General features: G+C 40.0%; 1 protein-coding gene and 1 long non-coding RNA gene across 2 annotated transcripts in view; one reads left to right on the top strand and one right to left on the bottom strand.

Moving 5' to 3' along the window:
- The window catches only part of LOC110204393 (mucin-16-like), a 148,936-nt gene that overhangs the window by 21,351 nt on the left and 107,071 nt on the right, over positions 1-20,514 (top strand). The window lies entirely within an intron of this gene.
- LOC144457106 (uncharacterized) lies at positions 25-20,114 on the bottom strand. Its single transcript, XR_013486452.1, has 3 exons — positions 19,795-20,114; positions 16,631-16,724; positions 25-2,935 (listed from the first exon to the last, which is right to left on the bottom strand). It is a non-coding gene; the product is annotated as an uncharacterized LOC144457106 (long non-coding RNA).

The following is a 20,514-nucleotide window of genomic DNA, read 5'->3' as shown; positions in this document are numbered from 1 at the left end:
AGCAATGGACTGATCACAAATACATAATTTAAATTATATAAATGTATTATCTATAAATATATACAAAATAAAAAATATAATTGATTGATTATCAAAATGTGCAAGTGATTAGGTTTGAGAAAAGATTTAGGGAGTCCTGTCAAGTCAAAGTATAGAAGACCAGCTGTCAGGTATGTTATAGAAAGGAAGGAATTCTCGATCCGATATGGATTTGGACTAGCTGCCCACTGGGGTCCCTTCATTCAGCCTGCCTAGTAACTACCTCATCCTCACCTGACCAGCTTCAGAAGGGAAATCCACTACACCCAAGGCCACATACTCCTCTTGTGTACACCCCTGACTGGCAGGTGGTTGTTCCTTTCACAGAGACTAAATCTGCTGTTCTGGAGCTTCCACCCAACTTAGATCAAATGACCTATGTGACCATCTTCTATTAGATGTTCAAAGGGCTATGATGGGAAAGATGGTTCACGCTTATTCTGCTGGGCCCCAAACAGCAGAGCGGGGGGCTAGTGGGTGGACAGAGGAATGTAATAGATCATATTTTAAGAGAAGAAAGAACTTCCAACAGTGAAAAATTCTTAACAGGAAAAAAAGGTCCCATATGTTCAAAAATGTTTATACCATTATCTGAGACACTAGTGTAGTATGGCTGTATGCACTGTGCCCAGCACATAGCAAGTGCTTAATAAATGTTTATTGACTACAAAGCTGGGAACAAAGTATGTGGTCAATATCATTATCACCAACAGGCACTGAATTAAGCACCTACTATGTGCCAGGCATTGTGCTAAGTGCTGGGGACACAAAGAAAGGCAAAGATAGGGAAGCAGAGGAACAAATCGTGCCCAATTACCTGCAGGGAGACGGGGGTTTCTCCACTAGCACAGAAGCCGCCTGGCTTTGCCTCTCACTGTCCCACACAATAAAGACGGGGGTTTCTCCACTAGCACAGAAGCTGCCTGGCTTTGGTTCTCACTGTCACACATAATAAAGACGGGGGTTTCTCCACTAGCACAGAAGCCGCCTGGCTTTGCCTCTCACTGTCACGCACAATAAAGACGGGGATTTTGCCTGAGTGAGGGAAGAGCAGTGAGCTTGCCTGCCTCGTTCACCTCTTCTCCAGCCTCAGATTTATTAGCAGCTAAACCTGAGGGAAGCTTGGGAGTAGCTGACAGTATCTAGCCCTGGATTAGATAATTATCTGTAATAGAAGCCCCTGATCTCCATGGAGACACAGGGATAAAAAAGGAAAGCATGTATTTTAGCTTGGGCGCACTCTGCCTGGTTTTTGTTAGCTGGGAGAGGTCATAGTCACAGTCAACAAACATTTATTAAGCACTTTCTTTTTGTCTGGCACTGTGCTAAGTGCTGGGGAAACAAGAGGGAGCTGGGGGTGGGGAATGGGAAGGAAAGGCTCCATGCAAACAAGGTTTATAGAGGATAAATTGGTGATAAGAACTGGTATTTATATAGCACTTCAAGATTTATGGGGCAGCTAGGTGGTACAGTAGATAGTGGTGATGCATCAGGCCTGGAGTCAGAAAGATCTGAGTTGAAATTCAGTCTCTGACATTAGCTGGACCCTTTTTGCCTCAGTTTCCTCATCCATAAAATGATCTGGAGAAGGAAATGGCAAACCACTCCAGCGTCTTGGCCAAGAAAACTCAAATGGGGTCATGAAGTCTGACAGGACTGAAATGACTAAATAACAACAATTACGACTTACAAAGTGCTTTACATTGATATTGACAACAACCCTGAGAGGTAGGTGCTATTGTTATCCCCATTATACAGTTGAAGAAACTGAGCAGGATCCAGAGTAAGTGCCTTGTCCAGGGTCACACAGCTAAATCCATCTGAGGACCTATTTGAACTCATGCTTTCCTGAATCTTGAATTCCAGGGCCCAGGGCTCTATTCAGTGAGCCACTCAGCTGCATGTTTCTTCAGAATGTATTTTAACAGGTAAATTTATGCCATGATCAGTTAAAGGAACCAAGCATGGTTAGCTTGAAGACTTTTAAGTCTTATTTAAAATGATTTAAAATCTTATTTTAGTCTCACAAACACCCTGGGAGGGAAGTGCTATTTTTATCCTCATTTTACAGATAATGAAACTGAGGCAGAGAAAGGTTAAGTAATTTCCTCAGGGTGTCACAGCCAATCATCTCATAAGCTAATAATTTCAGAGGGAAGGCACTAAGGTTAAGGAGGAACAGGAAAGGCTACTTGAAGAAGACAAGATACAGATCCCATCTCCTAGGACTGTTTGTAAAATGGGGATAATAATAGAACTTCTGGGGGGAAGCTATGTGGTGCAGTGGATAGAGCACAGGCCCTGAAGTCAGGAGGACCTGAATTCAAATTCAGCCTCAGACCAAACACTTGACAGTTACTAGCTGTGTGACCTGCGCAAGTCACTTGACCCCAAATGCCTAAAAAACCAAACAAACAAGCAAAATAATAGCATTTCTCTCGCTAGGGTATTTCTGAGGACAAAATAAGGTAATATTTGTTTCTTTTTTCTTTGTGAATTCTCTTTTAAAATATTTATTTTCAGTTCCAAATTCTCTCCCTCCCTTCAATCCCTCCCCCACCCACTGAGAAGGCAAGAAATACAATAACCATTATATATATGAAGTCATACAAAACATTTCCCCATTAGCCATGTTGCAAACCAAAAAAAAAGTGAAAAAATTTTGCTTCAGTATGCACTTTGAATTCATCAGTTCTGTCTTTGGAAGTAGACAGCATTTTTCATGATGAGTCCTCTGGAATTGTTGTGGATCACTGCATTGATTAGAGTAGCTAAATCTTTTACAATTGATCATTATACAAGGTTGCTGTTACTGTGCACAAGGTTCTCCTGGTTCTCCTCACTTCACTTTGCATCAGCTCATATAAGTCTTCCCAGGTTTTTCTGAAGCCATTACCTTGTAAAATGCAATAATATTTGTAAAGTGCTTTGTAAATATTAAAGCATTATATAAATGTGAGCTGTTTTTATTATTGTTATCATTGTAACATTACCAGAAAACATCAAAGATCTTGTAGCCAGTGGTGCAAGTTGCACCTCTACAGGTATTCCCAGAGACCATACCTCTGGGACTAGAACTTTGGCCTGGGGCCCCACTCTCCTAATTAGTGGTTCCATCTCTTAGGTCACAATGTGGGGAAAGGCCAGCCATGTTTCACTTCCCTCTTTCCTCTCTGGCCATCTGCACAGCTATCTCACTTGGTGCTGTATGTGGTGTGCCCTTTCCTCTACCCCTACCTCTCCAGTTCTGGAAGTATAAACTAGGATTAAACCAGTTCTGTCAGTGTTCCTGGATGGGATATATCATTCAACGCACCTAGGACCCAACTCACTATCTCACTAACTTTCTGGACTTACCTGCCCCAATAGAATGTAAGCCCCTTGAGGACAGGGACTACCTTTGCTTTTGTTATTTGTAGCCCCGGGAATTAGTGTGGTGCTCAGCACACAGTGAGCACTTAATAAATGCCTGTTCTTTCATTTATGTGAGCACTTCATGCGTGATCCCAAACATGCACACTCTTCTCACTGATGGTGTGCATATTTGTGGGCAGAAGCGTTCTGTGTTCACGTGAAGAATGTTGCAAACCTTCTCACTATGCTATTTCATGGAATCACTTTGCTTTGAACTAATCATGTTCTCTGACTGATTGGAGAAAAAGGTAAGTGACCAGACCACACGACTAGCAAGATGGCAGACCAGACATTTTTGACAGTCTTCAACAACTCTCCAAGTTCTTCAGCTAAGAATTATGCACAGGAGGTAGACTAATTACAGCAATCTCTCCAAAACAAGACACCAAAAACCCTAATAAGATAACAATCAGATGAATTAACAAAGAGAAGGGTAATCCCTAAGGCCCCAACATCTATTAGGGCAGCAGAACCCAACCTGAAGGCTTGTGCTCTGGGAACCATTCAACAATTTCCTTGCTGCCAAATGAAGGAAGGTAGAGAAGAATGGAAGTGTCCTCTGCTTGGGGCAGCACTCAACTAGAGAAGAAAATTCAGAGGGAGCTGGTGCAGGGTACAACTGGGGAGGAGAGGAGAGCAGGGAGAATGTACAAGCCTGAAGGAAAGGAGACTGGCATCCAGCTGAGGCGATTTCTGATGCCAAAGACTGAGGGCAATATGGGAAGAGACTGAGACAACTGTGAGTTTCAACCTGTGCAGGATCTGCCATCAAAGGGAAAGAAATTAGAAAGTGAGTGATAGAATATAAGGGAAAAAACCCAGAGATATGAGGAAGAAAATTCCATTAAAAACCTTGAGCACAAGCAGATAAATCAGCAGGTAAGATAATAAAAGAAAAGGGAAAGCAACCAGCAAGATTTTTGACCAAGTTTAACCATTTTCTTTAAACATTTTAGCCTGATAAGGCATGAGATCCTGTGGGTTCTTCCCAAAAGTTTATAGAACCAAAGCAGATTATTCCCAAATGATTTCAGAGGGAAATAAGAATTGTGAAAGCAAAACTTATGGCCTGTACAGCAAAATAAATAGTTAAACAAATAGATAAAAGTTGGAAGAATACAAAAAACCTGAATCCACCATAGAAAATCTTACCCCTTTAAGTTAGGTGGAGCCAAGATGGAGGAGTAAAGTCAGGGACTCACCTGAGTGCTCCCAAATTCCCCTACAAACAACTTTAAAATAATGCCTCAAAATGAATTCTGGAATAGCAGAAGTAATGAAAGGATAGGGTGAAACCATTTTCCAGCCCAAGAGAACTTGAAAGGACAGCAAAAAAGGTCTGTCTCATTGGGGCAAGAGTAGAGCACAGGCAACACCCTGGCAAGCCAGCAGGAGGCCTTGGGGGTGACTGAATCAGCAACATTAGCCGATTTCAAGGGATCCTTGGCTGGCACTGGGTGCAGGGCTCTGTTGCATTGCCCATAAGTGCTTCCAGGTTGCAGTCCCAGGGTGAAAACAAGCATTAGCACACCAGAACTTGTGGCCCAGGGGAGCAGGGCCCTAGTCACAGTACCAGGGGGGAGAAGAGTGCTCACAGACTAGAGCACAGGCCAGGAGAAGGTGAGCACACTTTCCTTGGATCACACCACCTTGAAAGAATTGAAAACTTGCTGATCTCCAGAACTAGCCTTGAAAACATTGGCACAAAAAAACCCACAAGCTTGGGACAGTGCCCCCTTTGTCCCAGGAGCAGAGGCCATCTTTAACATAAAATCAAAATCAAGAAATAGGTTGGAAAATGAGCAAACAACAACAAAAAAGGATCCTGACCATCAAAAGTTACTTCAGTGATAGTAAAGATTAAAACACAAACTCAGAAGACAAGAAAGTCAAAACAGCTACATGCAAAGCCTCAAATAAAAATATGAATTGATCTCAGGCAAAAAAAAAGAATTCTTGAAAAAGTTCAAAAAGGATTTTTAAAATGAAATAAGAGTAGAAGAAAAATTTGGAAAAGAAATGAAAGTGATGCAAGATAATCATGAAAAAAAGATTCAAGAACTTGTAAAGGAGACACAAAAAATGTTGAAGAAAATGACACCTTAAAAAACATAATAGGTCAAATGAGAAAAAGAGGCACAAAAATCAACTGAAGAGAAGAACTCCTTAAAAAGTAGAATTGGCCAAATGAGAAAAGAGGAACAAAAGGTCACTGAAGAAAATAATTCCTTAAAAATTAGAATTGGGCAAGTGGAAACTAATGACTTCATGAGACATCACAAATCTATCAAAGAAAATAAAAAGAATGAAAAAATAGAAATGTGAAATATTTCATTGGAAAAACAACTGACCTGGAAAATAGATCAAGGAAACACAATTGAAGCGATATTGAACGAGCTGAAATCCATGATTTAAAAAAAAAAAGAGCCTAGACATCATATCTCAAGAAATTATTGAGTAAAACTGCCTTGGTGTCTTAGAATCAGAGGGTAAAACAGACGTTGAAAGAATCCAGCAATCACTTCCTGAAAGAGATCCCCAAATGAAAACTCCCAAGAATATTATGGTCAAATTCCAGGCTTCCCAGGTCAATGAGAAAATACTGCCAGTGGCTAAAAAGAAACAATTCAAATATCGTGGAGCCACAGTCAGGATAGCAGCTTCTACATTAAAGGACTGGAGGGTTTGGATAATGGTGTTCTGGAAGCTGAAAGAACCAGGATTACAGCCAACAATAACCTACCCAGAAAAACTGAGTATAATCTTCTTTAATGAAATAGGGGAATTTCAAGCATTCCTGGTGAAGAAATCAGAGCTGAATACAAAATTTAATGTTCAAATACAAATCCTAAGCATGAAAACATAAATAGAAAAGAGAAATCACAAGGGAGTCAATGAGGCTAAACTGTTTACAATCCTACTTGAGAAGATGATACTTGTAACTCATAAGAATTTCATCATTATTAGGGAGTTAGAAGGAGTATACATAGACAAAGGGCATAAGTATGAGTTGAGTATGATGGGATAATATTTAAAAAAATAAAATTAAAGGGTTAGAAAGGAGGACTATGATGGGATATGTAAAAGTGTAAAATTAGGGAGTGAGAAACAGGGATGCACTGGGAGAAGGGGGAAGGGAGAGAAAGGAGTAAATTATCTCACATAAAAGAGGCACAAAAGAGCTTTTACAGTGAAGGGGAAGATGGGGGAGGGTGGGGAAGTGGCAGACAACACTTGAACCTTATTCTCATTGGAATTGGTTCAAAGGGTGAATAACATACACACTCAGTTGGGTATAGAAATCTATCTTACCCTAAGGAGTAGTGGAAGGAAAAGGACAAAAGAGGGGAGGGTGCTGATAGAAGAGAAAACAGACTGGGGGAGACAGGGGTTAGAAGCAAAACACTTTTGAAATGGGATACAGTCAAAGGAGAGAGAGAGAGAGACAGACAGACACATAAACAGGTGAAAAATTGGGTAAAGGGAAATACAGAGTAATCATAATAACTGTGAAAAACTTTATAGCAAGTTTCTCTCATAAAGGACTTATTTCTCAAATATAGAGAACTGAGTCAAATCTGTAAGAATACAAGTCATTTCCCAAGTTGATAAATGGTCAAAGGATATGAACGGACAGTATTCAGAAGAATCAAAAGCTATCAACAGCCATATGAAAAAAAAATGCTCTAAATCACTATTGCTTAGAGAAATGCAAATTAAAACAACTCTGAAGTACCACCTCACACCTATCACATTAGCTAATATGACAGAAAAGAAAAATGAGAAATGTTGGAGGGGATGTGGGAAAATTGAGATACTAAGGGTCTATTAGGTCTGTACCCAAAAGATCAAAAACGATGGAAAGAACTCATATGCACAAAAATATTCACAGTAAATCTTTTTTGCGGTAGCAAAGAATTAGAAACTGCTCACCAATTTTGGAATGACTGAACAAATTGTGGTATAAGATTGTGATAGAATACTATTATGCTATAAGAAATCATAAGCAGGATGCTTTCAGAAAAACCTGGGAAGACCTGTATGAACTGATACAAAGTGAAGTAAACAGAACGAGGAGAGCATTATACAGAATAACAGTACGAACAACTGTGAATGACTTAGTTATTCTCAGTAATACAATGATCCAAGACAGTTCCAAAGCCTTATTATGAAAAATGTTATCCAACTCCACAGAAAGAACTGATAGAGTCTGCATGAAGATCATAGCACACCTTTTAAAAAATGTCTTTATTTTCCTTGGGATTTTTTTGTCTGTGTTTTCTTTCACAACATGACTAATATGGAAATATGTTTTCCATGAGTGCACATGTATAAACTGTATCAAATTGCTTGCCTTCTCAAGGAGAGGGGTGGGGAAGAAGGGAGAGAGAGAGAGTTTGGAATTCAACATTTGTTTAAAAAAAATTGATGTTTAAAATTGCTCTTACATGTAATTAGAAAAAAATTCTTTAAAAAATCTCACAAAAGAAAAGAACTTGATTGGAAATATAAATACACAGAAATGAATGACATTCTGGCAGAAGAGAAGCAAAAAGCAATCACATTAAAAGAAAACATGATCTCCATACAAGTAACACATTGATCTGAAAGAACAGAACAAGTGGAGATAATTTAAGGATTATAGGTCTTCCTGAAGAATACAACTAAAAAACCGTGAAGACTACAATTCACAAAATAATACAAGAAAAACTACCCAGAACTTCTGAATACAGAAAACAAAGTACCAATTGAAAGACTCCACAGTTTGCCTACAGAAGGAAACCTTATACAGCAAACTCCAGAACACACAGTGGTTAAAATGAACATTTTTCAATAATAAACAACAAATTTTACTAATGACCAGGAGAAAGACCACCAAAAACAAAGGAAAAGAAAATTGAACTGGATAAGGCTACTTTGTAGCTACCTGAAGCTGCAAAAGAGAATGGAATAAAGCATTTCAAAGGGCAAAGAGTAGCACAATGGATATAACACTGGAGTTGGAGCCAGGAAGACCTGAGTTCAAATCTGCCTTCAGACATTTACTAGTTTTGTGACTCTGGGCAAGTCATCTAAACTCTGTCTGACTCAGTTTACTCAACTGTAAAATAAGGGTGAAAATAGCACCTACCTCCCAGGGTTGTTGTGAGGATCAAATCAGATAATATTGTAAAGCACTTTGCAAACCTTTAAACATGACATTAATATTAGCTATTATTAGCAAAGGAGCTCAACGTAAAACCCAAAGTGACATATCCTGCAAACTTAAGCCTAATCATCAAGAAAAAGAAGGAAATTCAATTTGAAAAAAAGGCATTTGAAGCATTTTTACAAAACAAAACAAAAAAAAACCCCTAGATATGAACAGGTTATTCTCTTGGCAAATACCCAAAACAAGAGAAACATAAGAAAGGTAAATAAATACAGCTACACAGGAAGCAAAACAATGAATGAGCCCAACTGGAGAGATTACTAAAAGGGAAAAAAACCCTAGAAATAGAAAGACCTGTGGGGTAAAATATCAACAAATAAAAGCAGAAGAACCATTAAAAGATTTCTTTATAAAAGCACATAAGAAGATAAAAAATGAAAATGGAACTTAAACAGAAATGATGGTAGAGAAATGGATCTGAAACACCATGGACCAGACCACACAACCCCCCAATACATCTGGAACAGTCTTCTCTGAGGGACTAGGTTGGAGAGTTGGAACACAACTAAGAAGGGGGAGAAGAGCTAGAAGATATTAAGGAACATGCAATTTACTCTAATCAAGTCAAGGGTAAACACTGAAGGAAAATAACTCCTGTGGTGTCTCAGGAAGAAGATGCGATATGGAAGAATGGATAGAGTGGCAAAGGGAGAGACCATGTATGAAAAAAGAAAACGGGAAATCTCAATTCAGTGATAGGAAGGGAACCCACTGAAGGGCACTCCCTTGGGTGTGGAAGGAGAAATATATTCTGTAATGAGATACAGAGGACCTTAAAATATGGGTATAATATATAAGGATTTGGTGCTCAGAGAGGGCATTACCTTGCAGAGAGTGTTTTGCTTTCCTGCCTCAGGAGAAGGGGAATCAGAGATCCTGACAACTGGCACCAGGGGAGGATAAGAAAGGAGATTTTAACTAACTACTTAATGAGAAGAAAAATGAAGGAAACAATTACATAATTAGATAAATGAAAGAACAAAAGGGGGGATTAAAAAGTTAAATAAAAGCAAGGGAGAATGAAGGTGAAGGGAAAAGAGCCTGTAAAAAGAGGGCTGGATTTAAGTAGACTAAATAAAAGTAACTGTAGATAAAGTAATATCTGTAAAGAAAAAAAGAAAAAATCTTAATTCATATAATACAATGTTAAAGACAAATATTTAAAAATAACTAACTCTTTTAACTTTGAATGTGAATGATTTAAACAATCCAATAAAACAACAGAGTGACAGATAAGAATATAAAACCCCACTATGTTTTATTGTAGAATAAAAAACGAGGAGTTGAAAGAAAATCTACCATGCATTAGGTGGATTAAAAAAAAGCAGAAGTTATGATCATGCTATCAGACAAAAAACTCCTCACCATATAAACAAGGAAACTACATTATAGTTAATGGAATACAAACAACAAATCAATATCAATGTTAAACATATGCTCTGAATACCTTAGCATCAAATTAATAAAGTAAAAAATACCTCAATTACAAGAAGACAGAGACATTTAAATAATTACAGTAGGAGACTTTAATGTCCCTCAGTCAGTTTTAAATAAATCTAAAGGAAATATAAACAAAAGGGAAAATATAGAATTGAACATATTGCTGGAGAAACTGGAGCTAAGAGACTGATAGAATCTTTCAAATGGGACTGCAAAAGAATATATACATATATATATATATATATATATATATATATATATGTATTATATGCATATATGTAAGAATGTATATATATCTCAGCACCACACAAAACTTCTACTAAAGGTGGCCACATATTAGAGCACAGAGATATTACAAACAAGCTTAAAAAAAGATTTTATAAAGATGAACCGTGTCTATTATAATGGAGGGGAGGATATTAAAATTACTTACTGTTTTAGAATCCTAATGTCACAAGAGGTCATAGAAGTAGTCAATTGAGACAGAAGATTCATAAGTAGTTTTGTTACATCTTGGAGATGCCACAAGAAAAAAGGGGAGAAGAAGGAGAAAGGACACATTAGGGGGAAATGGGAGGAAAAACAGAGAACTTACTAACATGCCTAATCTGGTTGTGCAGAAGTAAAACTGTATTCAAACACGGACACTGTGAGGGAGCTGGTATGATTTGAACTTCAACGTTCATCTAAACTGATCAAAAGAAGGCAGAACACATACACACAAATGCACACATAAAGTTTGGTGTAGGAATGTGTTCAATTCAATAAGGACGCAGATAGCAACAGGAAGAGGGTAGATTCAGGGAAGGATTAGTCATAAGCTGAACAAACCTTAAATGTCAAAAGGCGATAGTGAAGAAAAGGTTAAAAGAAAAAAGAAAATAGAAATAAATGGGGGGTGAGGAGTACAGAACAGGAAAAATATAAGAGAACAGGAAGAAAGGAAATAATTATCATAACTGTGAATGTGATTAGAATGAACTCACCCATAAAAGAGAATGTGTTAGCAGAATGGATTGAAAAGCAAAATCTAATAATATTTTGTTTACAAGTAACACACTTGGAACATAAAGACTCAAGTTTAAGAAAAAGAGTTGGATCAAAGCTATTATGCCTACACTGAAAACAAAAAAGCAGGGGTGGTAATTATGCTTTGGGACAAGGCAATAGCAAAAACAGACTAAATTAAAATAGATAAGGAGGAAGACTACATTTTGCTGAAAAGAAACAGACGACGAATCAGTTCTAATATTTAACATAAATGCACCAAATGGCATAGCTTCTAGATATGTGAAAGAAAAAACTAATTGACTTACAAGAAGAAATACACAATAAAACTATAAGAGGGGGGACCTCAATTTATCCCTATGAACCAAAGATAAACCTAATCAAAAAGTAAATAAGAAAGAAGTTAAGAACCAAACAGATTATTTTTTAATTAAATATGACAGAACTCTAGTTTTTGTTGAAGAGAAAGAGGAGCATAAATATTTCTAAACTGTGCATAGTACCTTTATAAAAATTGATTATGTCCCTGAATATAAAAACCTCATAAGTATGGAAAAACAAAAATAATACCCTTATTATTACTGACCATACTATGATAAAAATTATATTAAAGGGCTATTAAAAAGTATTAAAGATGAACTGGAGACTAAATAACTCAATCCTAGAGGATTGGTAGGTCAAAGAACAAATCATAAAAATTGCAGATAATTTCATTAAAGGTAATGTCAGCAATGAGACAACACACAAACATTTTTGAGATGCAGCCAAAACAGGTCTTAGAGAGGAAAAGGTATAATTCTAAACAGTTTTATTAACAAAAACAGAGAGAAAGACAGAGAGACAGAAACAAACAGAAAATTGATGAATTTGGAATGCAACTAAAATTCTAGAAAACCAACAAAATTTAAAACGAACACAATTAAAAACCAAAATGGAAATCCTGGAAAAATCAAAGAAGAGATGAACAAAACTGAAAGTAAAAAATTGAATTAATAAATAAAACTAAGAGCTATGTAAAAATAGATAAATCATTGATAATTTGGTTTAAAAAAAGAGGAAAATCAAATTACTAGCACCAAAAATGAAAAGGGAGTATTTCTCACAAATAAGAAAGAAATAAAGAATATTCTTAGAAATATTTTGCCCAACCATATGCCAACAAAACTGGCAACTTAAATAAAATAAATTAATATTTACAAAAATATAAAATACCCAAATTGAAAGAACAAGAAGTAGAAACTTTAAACAACCCAATTTCAGAGGAAGAAATTGAACAGGTCACAGATGAGCTTTCAAAGAAAAAAAAACTTCAGGACTAGATGGATTCACAAGAGAATTCTATCAAACATTCAAAGGACAATTAATTCTAATATGACATACACTATTTGCAAAAATAGCAAAAGAAAGGATCCTACCAAATTCTTTCTATTACTGAGGGATAGCTTAATGAGTTATGATACATAAATGTACTGGAATACTCCTGGACTGTCATAAATGAGAAAACAGATGATTTCAAAGAGCCATGGAAAGATTTCTATGAACTGACACAGAATGAAGTGAGCAGAACCAGAGGAACAATTGATATTATAACATCAATATATAAAAGCATCAATTTCACAGACTTTTATAAACTGATGAAGAATGAAGTGAGCAGAAACAGGAAAACATTTTATAGAATAGTAACAACACTGTAAAGACAAACAACTTTGAAAGCTATGAATGATAAGAAAGAACTATGATCACTAGTACTAGTCAGTCAATAAATATTCATTAAGTACCTTCTAAGTGCCAGGCACTGTGCTAAGTGCTAGAGATACAAAAAGAAGCCACTGGACAGTCCCTGCTTTCAAGGAGCTTACAGTCTAACGGGGGAGACAACAAGCAAACAAATATGTATAAATAAGCTACACAGAGGATAAAGAGAAAATAATTAAGAAAGCTAAGGTGCTAAGGAGAGAATGGGCCATATTAAGAGATGTTGCAAAAGTAAAATCGACATGCCTTGCCAACAGCTTGGATACGGAGGTGAGAGATAGTGAGGGGTCCAGGATGACTCTTAGGTTAGAAGCTTGAGAGGTTGGGAGGATGGTGATGCCCTCTACAGCAGGGGTGTCAAACACGCTGGAGTAGCTGCAGCCCACAACACTCTTGGGTTTGGCCTGAACCAGATCCAAATACAACCAGAAAAATTTAACAAAGTAAATTTTAAAGACAACAAAACATGATAACTATTAATATTTGGTTTTCTAGGTCAATATGCAACATTCAAGGATCTTTATGTACCATTATGGCCCAGTTTGAATTTGACCCAACTGTTCTACAATAATAGGGAAGGTTGTGGGAGGGGGAAGGTTAGGGGGTGGAATAATGAATTCTGTTCTAGACATGTTCAATATATCTATTGGACATCTAGTTTGAACTATCTGACAGGCAACTGGAGATTCAAGATTGGAGGTCAGTTTAGAGGGTGTGGATTCGTGGGGATCCAATGAAAGGGACTGAAAAGGTCAGTTATTTAGGAAGAGAATCAAGAGAGAGTGGCATCCCAAAAACCTAAAGAAAAGAGAATATTAGGAAAGAGAGAACGTTTAACAGTGTCAAAGGCTGCAGAGAGGTCAAGGAGAATAAGGACTGAGAAAAGGCCATTGAGCTTGGCAATTAAAAGACCATCAGTAACTCTGGAGAAAGCAGCTCTGATAGGATGATGAGGTCATAAGCAGGATTGTAAGGGGTTAAAAGGAAAGTAAAAGGAGAGAAACTGGACGCTCCTCTTGTAGATGGCCTTCTCAAGGAGTTTAGACACAAAGGGCAGAAGAGAAACAGGATGTTAATTAGCAGGAATGGAAGGATCCAGTGAGGGGTTTTTTTTTTTCAAAATGGGAGAGACCTGGACATGTTTGCTAGCAGTAGGGAATGAGAAAATAAATGAATGAGTGGGAATTGACAGAGGTAGCAATCTGTTGGAGACAGGATGGAATGAGATCTCTTGAACAAGTAGAGGGGTTAGCTTTGGTAAGGAGCAAGGCCACTTCATCATGCAGGACAAGGGTGAAGGAGAAGAACGTGACTTCAAGGTACCTGAGTGATAGAAAATAAGGAAGAGAGAAGAAGAAGGAGCTCTCAGTGAATGGCCTCAATTTTTTCTATAAAATATGAGACAAGGTTCTCAGCTAAGAAGGGGGAAGGAGGATGAAAAGGTTTGGAAGAGTTGTTGTGGAGAGTGGGATAGTGAGTTGATAAGGAAGGTATAGTAGGATTGCCTAAAACCAGTGAGAGCCCAGTCAAGGTTATGTAACATAAATGTGTCCTGGACCCAGTCAGAATGGTTGTGATGATTTTCTCCACCTTCATTAAGCAACACGTGTGTAGAAGTAAAGGTGAAAATTGGTGGATGATGAGAATGATCCAAGGTTGGGCCTTTCACAATTGTTGAAATGATAAGGGGGCTAAGGACTGAAGAGATGAGGACAATGTGGAGTTGAATTGGTTCACCAAGAGGTGAAGATGAGAAAGGAAGAGAGAGTGGCTGTACAGGAAGATGGTCTAGGATACAACTGAGGTGTCAAGGATTGAAGGTCACAGTATGGACAAAGAACAGGATTTCAAAAGAAGACAGAGGAAGAGGTGGAAAATGAATAGATCATGATCAGATAAGGAGATTCTAAAACACAGTGGTGGTGCATTTTTGGGTGATGGCAAGATCAGGGGTAAGATTATTTTTTGTGTGTGGCTGAAGTAGGGTGGAGTAGCTCATGGGACGTGAGTAGGTTGAGGAACTGAGTGGTTAGAGTATCGAAGGGAGCATCAGTATGTATGCTGAAGTCCCCTAATAGGAGGGCAGAAGTTGTGGAAGAGAGAAAATTGTGAGCCACGTACCAAACCTATTTCAGAAAGAAGGGGATGTCTGTAGATAAGAGCTACCAGGATTTTGATGGGTAGCAGAGATGAAGAGTATGAACCCAAAAGAGGAGAGGTTACTGAGTGATGGAGGTAGGGAGGGAACCTAGAAGGTCAATAGGGACAAGAAGTATTCAGAACCCCCAACTTGATGAGGGAGCCAAGGGGAATGAATGAAGATACAGCCAATACTGGAAAGGGTGGGCAGGGAGGCTATGTCGCCATTAAGAAGTCAGGTTTCTGTAATAGACAGAAGATGGAAGGAGTGGGAAAAGAAAAGCAATTAGGAAGAAGGAAGTTTATTGCTTATGGAACAGGTATTCTGGAAGTAGAGGATGGGGTTTTTTTTTTTTTTTTGGCTAGGCCATGGGTCAAGTGACTTGCCTAGGTCACACAGCTAGTAAATGTTATGTATCTGAGGCCGCATTTGAACTCAGGTCCTCCTAAATCTAGGAGCAGTACTCTATCCACTGTGCCACCTAGCTGCCTCTGGAGGATGGTATTTGGTTGGAACTTTGGAGTGGGAGGGTCGAGAAGGACGAGAATAAGGAACTGGGGGGTTTGGATGATGACCCACAAGGATTCAGAATTACTAGGATGTGTAAGGTATGATGAGGTGTGAGAATGTTCCTCACTGAGTGGAAGGTGCTTCTCTTCTTCCCTAAGGATGATGCGGATCGGGCGAAAGACAAGGGCAGCATGAAATGGAAGGTACATGGTCAGATGGAAGGCCCTGTGCACTACTTCTCTCCTTTGGAGATGAGGCACAACAGGGTGAAGCAGCAGAAGAAAGTCCCACCAACTTTCCTCTTCCTCTTTCCTCCAGGGACAGGCACAGCAAGAGATGGAAGGCCTGATGAGGGTCAAAAGAAAAGTTGATCTTTTTGCACTAGAGGTTCTCCACATTCCAGCTGGGAGATCAGGCTGACAGCAGAAGGTGGGAGTCGCCTTGTACTGGCACAGATAGAACATGGCTTGCCCTTGTCACCTTCCCTCAGGGGACAAAGCTGGGAGGTCAGAGGAATTTAGACCATTCATGATTCCCCGGAATGAGGGAATTTGTTTTGTTTAACTAAGCATATTTGTTACAAGGAATTCATTGTTTGTTTCTATTTTTTCAATGGGTTGAGAGATGGGAGGAAGAGAAAATCGGTTTCTATTTTTTTTAATAAAGAAGAAGGATATTGCAGATGTACAATGTTGTGCACACTCTTCATGTAGTCACTGTATTAAGTTTTACTTCATTGTTTACTTTGTTACAAGAGACCCATCACAGAGTGGGGGTAATCCCAAATGTACTATAAAAACAAAACATCAATATAATTAAGAAAATAAAACTAAGAAAGAGTAAAGACATTGGTGGGGGCTTATGATTTATTGTTTTGAATGGCTGCGGATCCCAAGATTATCTAGAACCTGGAGTATCTTTTCTGGTGACCTTTCATGTAAGAGGAAGGACACAAGCATTTATGAAATACCTAGTATGTGCCAGGCACTGTGCTAAGTGTTTTACAATTATTATCACATTTTATCCTCACAGCAACCCTGGGAGGTAGGTGCTATTATTATCCCCATTTTACACTTAAGGAAACTGAGGCAGACAGAGGTGAAGTTACTTGCCTAGGGTCACACAGCAGGCTGTATCTGAGGCCAGGTTTGACTTTAGATCTTCCTCACTCCGGGCCCAGGGTTCTATCCACTGCGCTGCCACCATCTGCTAAGAAAGAAATAGAATGTTACTGACCCACAAGGAATGACAAACATGAAGAATTAATTCAGAGAAATATGGAAAATGACACAGAGGGAAGAAAGTGGAGCCAAAAGAACCATACCCACAATAACTGTAACAGTGTAAATAAAGTTGAAATGGGGAGGCAACAAAACTCAGGTCAATTGCAAAGGTCCATGGTAGTCAATGTCAATGTGAAGGACAGTACTTGGCACATTGATGCTATCCAGTCATTTCAGTCGTGTCTGACTCTTCGTTTGCCATTGCCTTATCCAGCTCCTTTTACAGATGAGGAAACTGAGGCAAAGTGAATTAAGTGACTTGCCCAGAGTCACACAGCTAGCAAGTGTCTGAAGACAGATTTGAACTCAGAAGGATGAAGTTTCCTGACTCCAGGACTGCCATTTTATTCACTGTGCCATCTAGTTACCCTCAAAGAGGAATACTAGACTAGAATTCTATCTCTCTGCAAATAACACAAACAGTGTTAGTCTAGGGAAAATGATTTATAAATTCAAGCTGCTTTCCTGGTCACTATCTCTGAATAGGGAAGGACTGCCTCAAGCTATATCTAGAGGCTTTACTTCCTACCCACCAAATGCCAGTTTTACAATGCCCATCACAGAGTGAATCTAGGGAATAAGCCCATTTATCCAGATTAATAGCAAACAGAAATCAGAGAAGTTCTACAGATTAGAATATACCACGCAATACACAGAATGACTGGGTCGTACCACTGGGTGCAATCCATCTGAACTCAACTGGAAGTGCCTGTCTCACCCAAGGAGACATTCACCAAAGTCTTTACTGCAGCAAGCTGAAAATCAGTGATATGTCATGGAGCTGGCTGCTCTATGTTTCTGCTTCTTCCCAAAATCTTTCTTTCCCTCCAAAGCACTCTGAATGAAAAGGGCCTAGAATCCTGATGAATCTTCTCTGAAGGCTGGAATCGAAGACAAGAATTTCTCCTCTCCCAAGCCCTTACCAACTTTGCCCCTCACAGATATGAAGAATCAAGTAATCATTCTTTCCACTAATGTTTAGACACAGAGGTTGGAACCTACGGCCTTGAAGCCACATATAACACTCTAGATCCTCAAGTGTGGCCCTTTGACTGAATCCAAACTTCACAGAACAAATCCAAAGAGCAGCTCTGTTGTCCCCACTCTTTCACTTATTTTCAACCGCTCCCTACTGACTCCTTCCCTACCACCTACAAACATGCCCTTGTCTTTCCCATCCTAAAATCAAAAACAAAAACAAAAAAACCCTCTATTGATCCTTCAGTCCCTTATAACTATCATCTTATATCTCCTTTGCCTTTATGGCCAAACCTCTTGAAAAGGCCATCTAGAATAGGAGCCTCCACTTTCACTGTTCTAACTCTTACAATTCTTAACCCCTTACAATCCTGCTCATGACCTCCCTATTCTACCAAAACTGCTCTCTCCAGTTATCAGTGATCTCCTAGTTGCCAAACCCAATAGCCTTTTCTCAATCCTCATTCTCCTTGACCTCTCTGCAGCCTTTGACACTCAGGATCATTTTCTCTTCCTTCATACCCTCTCCTCTCTAGGTTTTCAAGGTCTTCCTCTGACTGCTCCTTTTCAGGCTCCTTTACTGAATCCTCCTGCAGATCATGCCCTCTAACCATAGATGTCTCTCTGGGTTCTGTCCTGGACCTTCTTCTCTTCTCCCTCTATACTACTTCACTTGGTGATCTCATCAACTCCCATAGGTTTAATTATCATCTCTATGCTGATGATTCCCAAATCTACCTTGCCTGCCCCAACCTTCTGCTGATCTCCAGCCTTGTATTTCCAACTGCCTTTCAGATATCTCAAACTGGATGTCCAATAGATACCTGACTCAACACGTCCAAAACTGAACTCATTGTCTTTCCCTTTATACCATTTCCCACTCCTAGTTGCCCACAATCTACAAGTCATTTTGGACTCCTCACAATCTCTCACTCCCCATATTCAAGTCTTTGCCAAAGCATGATAATTTCACCTTTGCAATATCTCTCCTACTCCTCTTCTTGTCTGTGACACTGTCACCACCCTGGTGAAAGCCCACATCACCTCACACCTGGATTATTCCAATAGCCTGCAGGTAGGTCTGGAGCCTCTGAAGTGTGCTCAAATCTCTCTCCACTCCAATCTATCGTCCATTCAGCCATTAAAATGATTTTCCTACAACAAAGGTCCAACCTTGTCACCCCCCCCCACTCAAAAAACTCCAGTGACTCCCAGTTGCCAGCAGGATCAAATACAAAATGCTCTACTTGGCATTCAAAGCCCTTCATGACCTGGCCCCTTCTTCCCTTTCCAATTTTCTTACACCTTACTCCCCACCAACTATTCTTCCATCTTCCTGCCTCTTCCACAAACAAGACCCTCCATCTCTCAGCTCTGGGCATTCTCTCTGGCTGTCCCCCATTCCTGGAACGCTCTTCCTCCTCCACTGACCACTGACCTCCCTGGCTTCCTTCAAGTCCCAGACAAAATCCCACCTCCTATAGGAAGCCTTCCCCAGTCCCACTTAATTCCAGTGCCTTCCCTCTGTCAACTGTCTTCTGCTCATCTTGTACTCAGCTTCCTTTCTAGGTACTTATTTGCATATCGTCTCCCTCATTAGATTCATTCACTCAGTAAACATTTATTAAGTATATCCTATGGGCAGGGCACCTTGCTATGCACTGTGAGCCCCTTAAGGGCATGGATTGTCTTTTGCCTCTGTTTGTACCCCCAGCGCTTAGCACACTGTCTAGCACACACCCGGCACTTTATAAAAGAGGACTGGTGGACTGATGGACGTTCCCCTCAGCCTCACGCCCAGCACGTGCCCCCACAACTCAACCCCGCCCCTTTCCCTTCATCCCCGCCCCTACAGCCTCGCTCTGGTCTTTGCTCCGCCCTCCTTCAGCCTCCCTAGGCTACTATCCCTCACTTCTCCTTTTCCTCCAGCCCCGCCCCCACAGCAGTCTCGCACTGCCTCTTTCCTCGTTCTGGCGGGGCCATGCTCTGCCCCTTCCCCTCGGCCCGCCCCGGACCTCAGCCTCGCTCCGGTGGGGCAGCCCCTGCCTCGGCTCCGCAGCCTCGGGTTCTCTCTCCCGTCTCGTGCCTGCAGTAAACGGAGGAGTTGCTGCTTTCTCCTGGGGTCCAGAGCGTGGCCCTGCGGACCCCGGCCGGGGCCAACCCTCGGTACCGCGCCGGAGCCGCGCGCCGCCTTACAGGGGGCTTCATAATAGCCTGAGCCGGGAGCTGAGGCCTCCAGTCTTGAAATATGCCAAACGGTCACTGTGGAATACGCCCTGCTACGGCGGCTGTGAAGAGCCAAAAAGGGCCAACGAGGCGGCTGTGGCAGTTTCTCTTTTCCTCTGTGTGTTTAGATATGCCTGTGCCCCAGGGGAGGAGGAGAAGAAATAAGCTACGCCCCAGCTGAAAAACCAATTCTTTACTGAAAGGCATGAAATTTAATGCTGCATCTGGACTGTAACTTCTGCAAGATCTGAGCTCAGTTGTAACGGACGATTGTGACAGGCAAATGTCTGTTTGTAAGGAAGCAGCCTCCTCAAACACTTGAAAATCTCTTCTGTCCAAGGCTTCGGGCTGCCCATTGCCTGATAGCTTGTTTGTAAGTAGTTATTAGTATGATATGTTCCCCATTAGGTTGTAATCTCCTTGAGGCAGAGACTGTCTTTCTTTTCTTTGTATCCCTACCACTTACCCCACTGCCTGGCCGTAAATGTGCCAGTCACCAAACATTTGTT

Source organism: Phascolarctos cinereus, unplaced genomic scaffold (assembly GCF_003287225.1).
Source record: "Phascolarctos cinereus isolate Bilbo 61053 unplaced genomic scaffold, phaCin_HiC Scaffold_4;HRSCAF=312, whole genome shotgun sequence".
In the NCBI taxonomy this organism is placed as follows: Eukaryota; Metazoa; Chordata; class Mammalia; order Diprotodontia; family Phascolarctidae; genus Phascolarctos; species Phascolarctos cinereus.
Note: the sequence above shows the minus strand (reverse complement) of the source record. Positions and strands in the feature narration are given on the sequence as shown.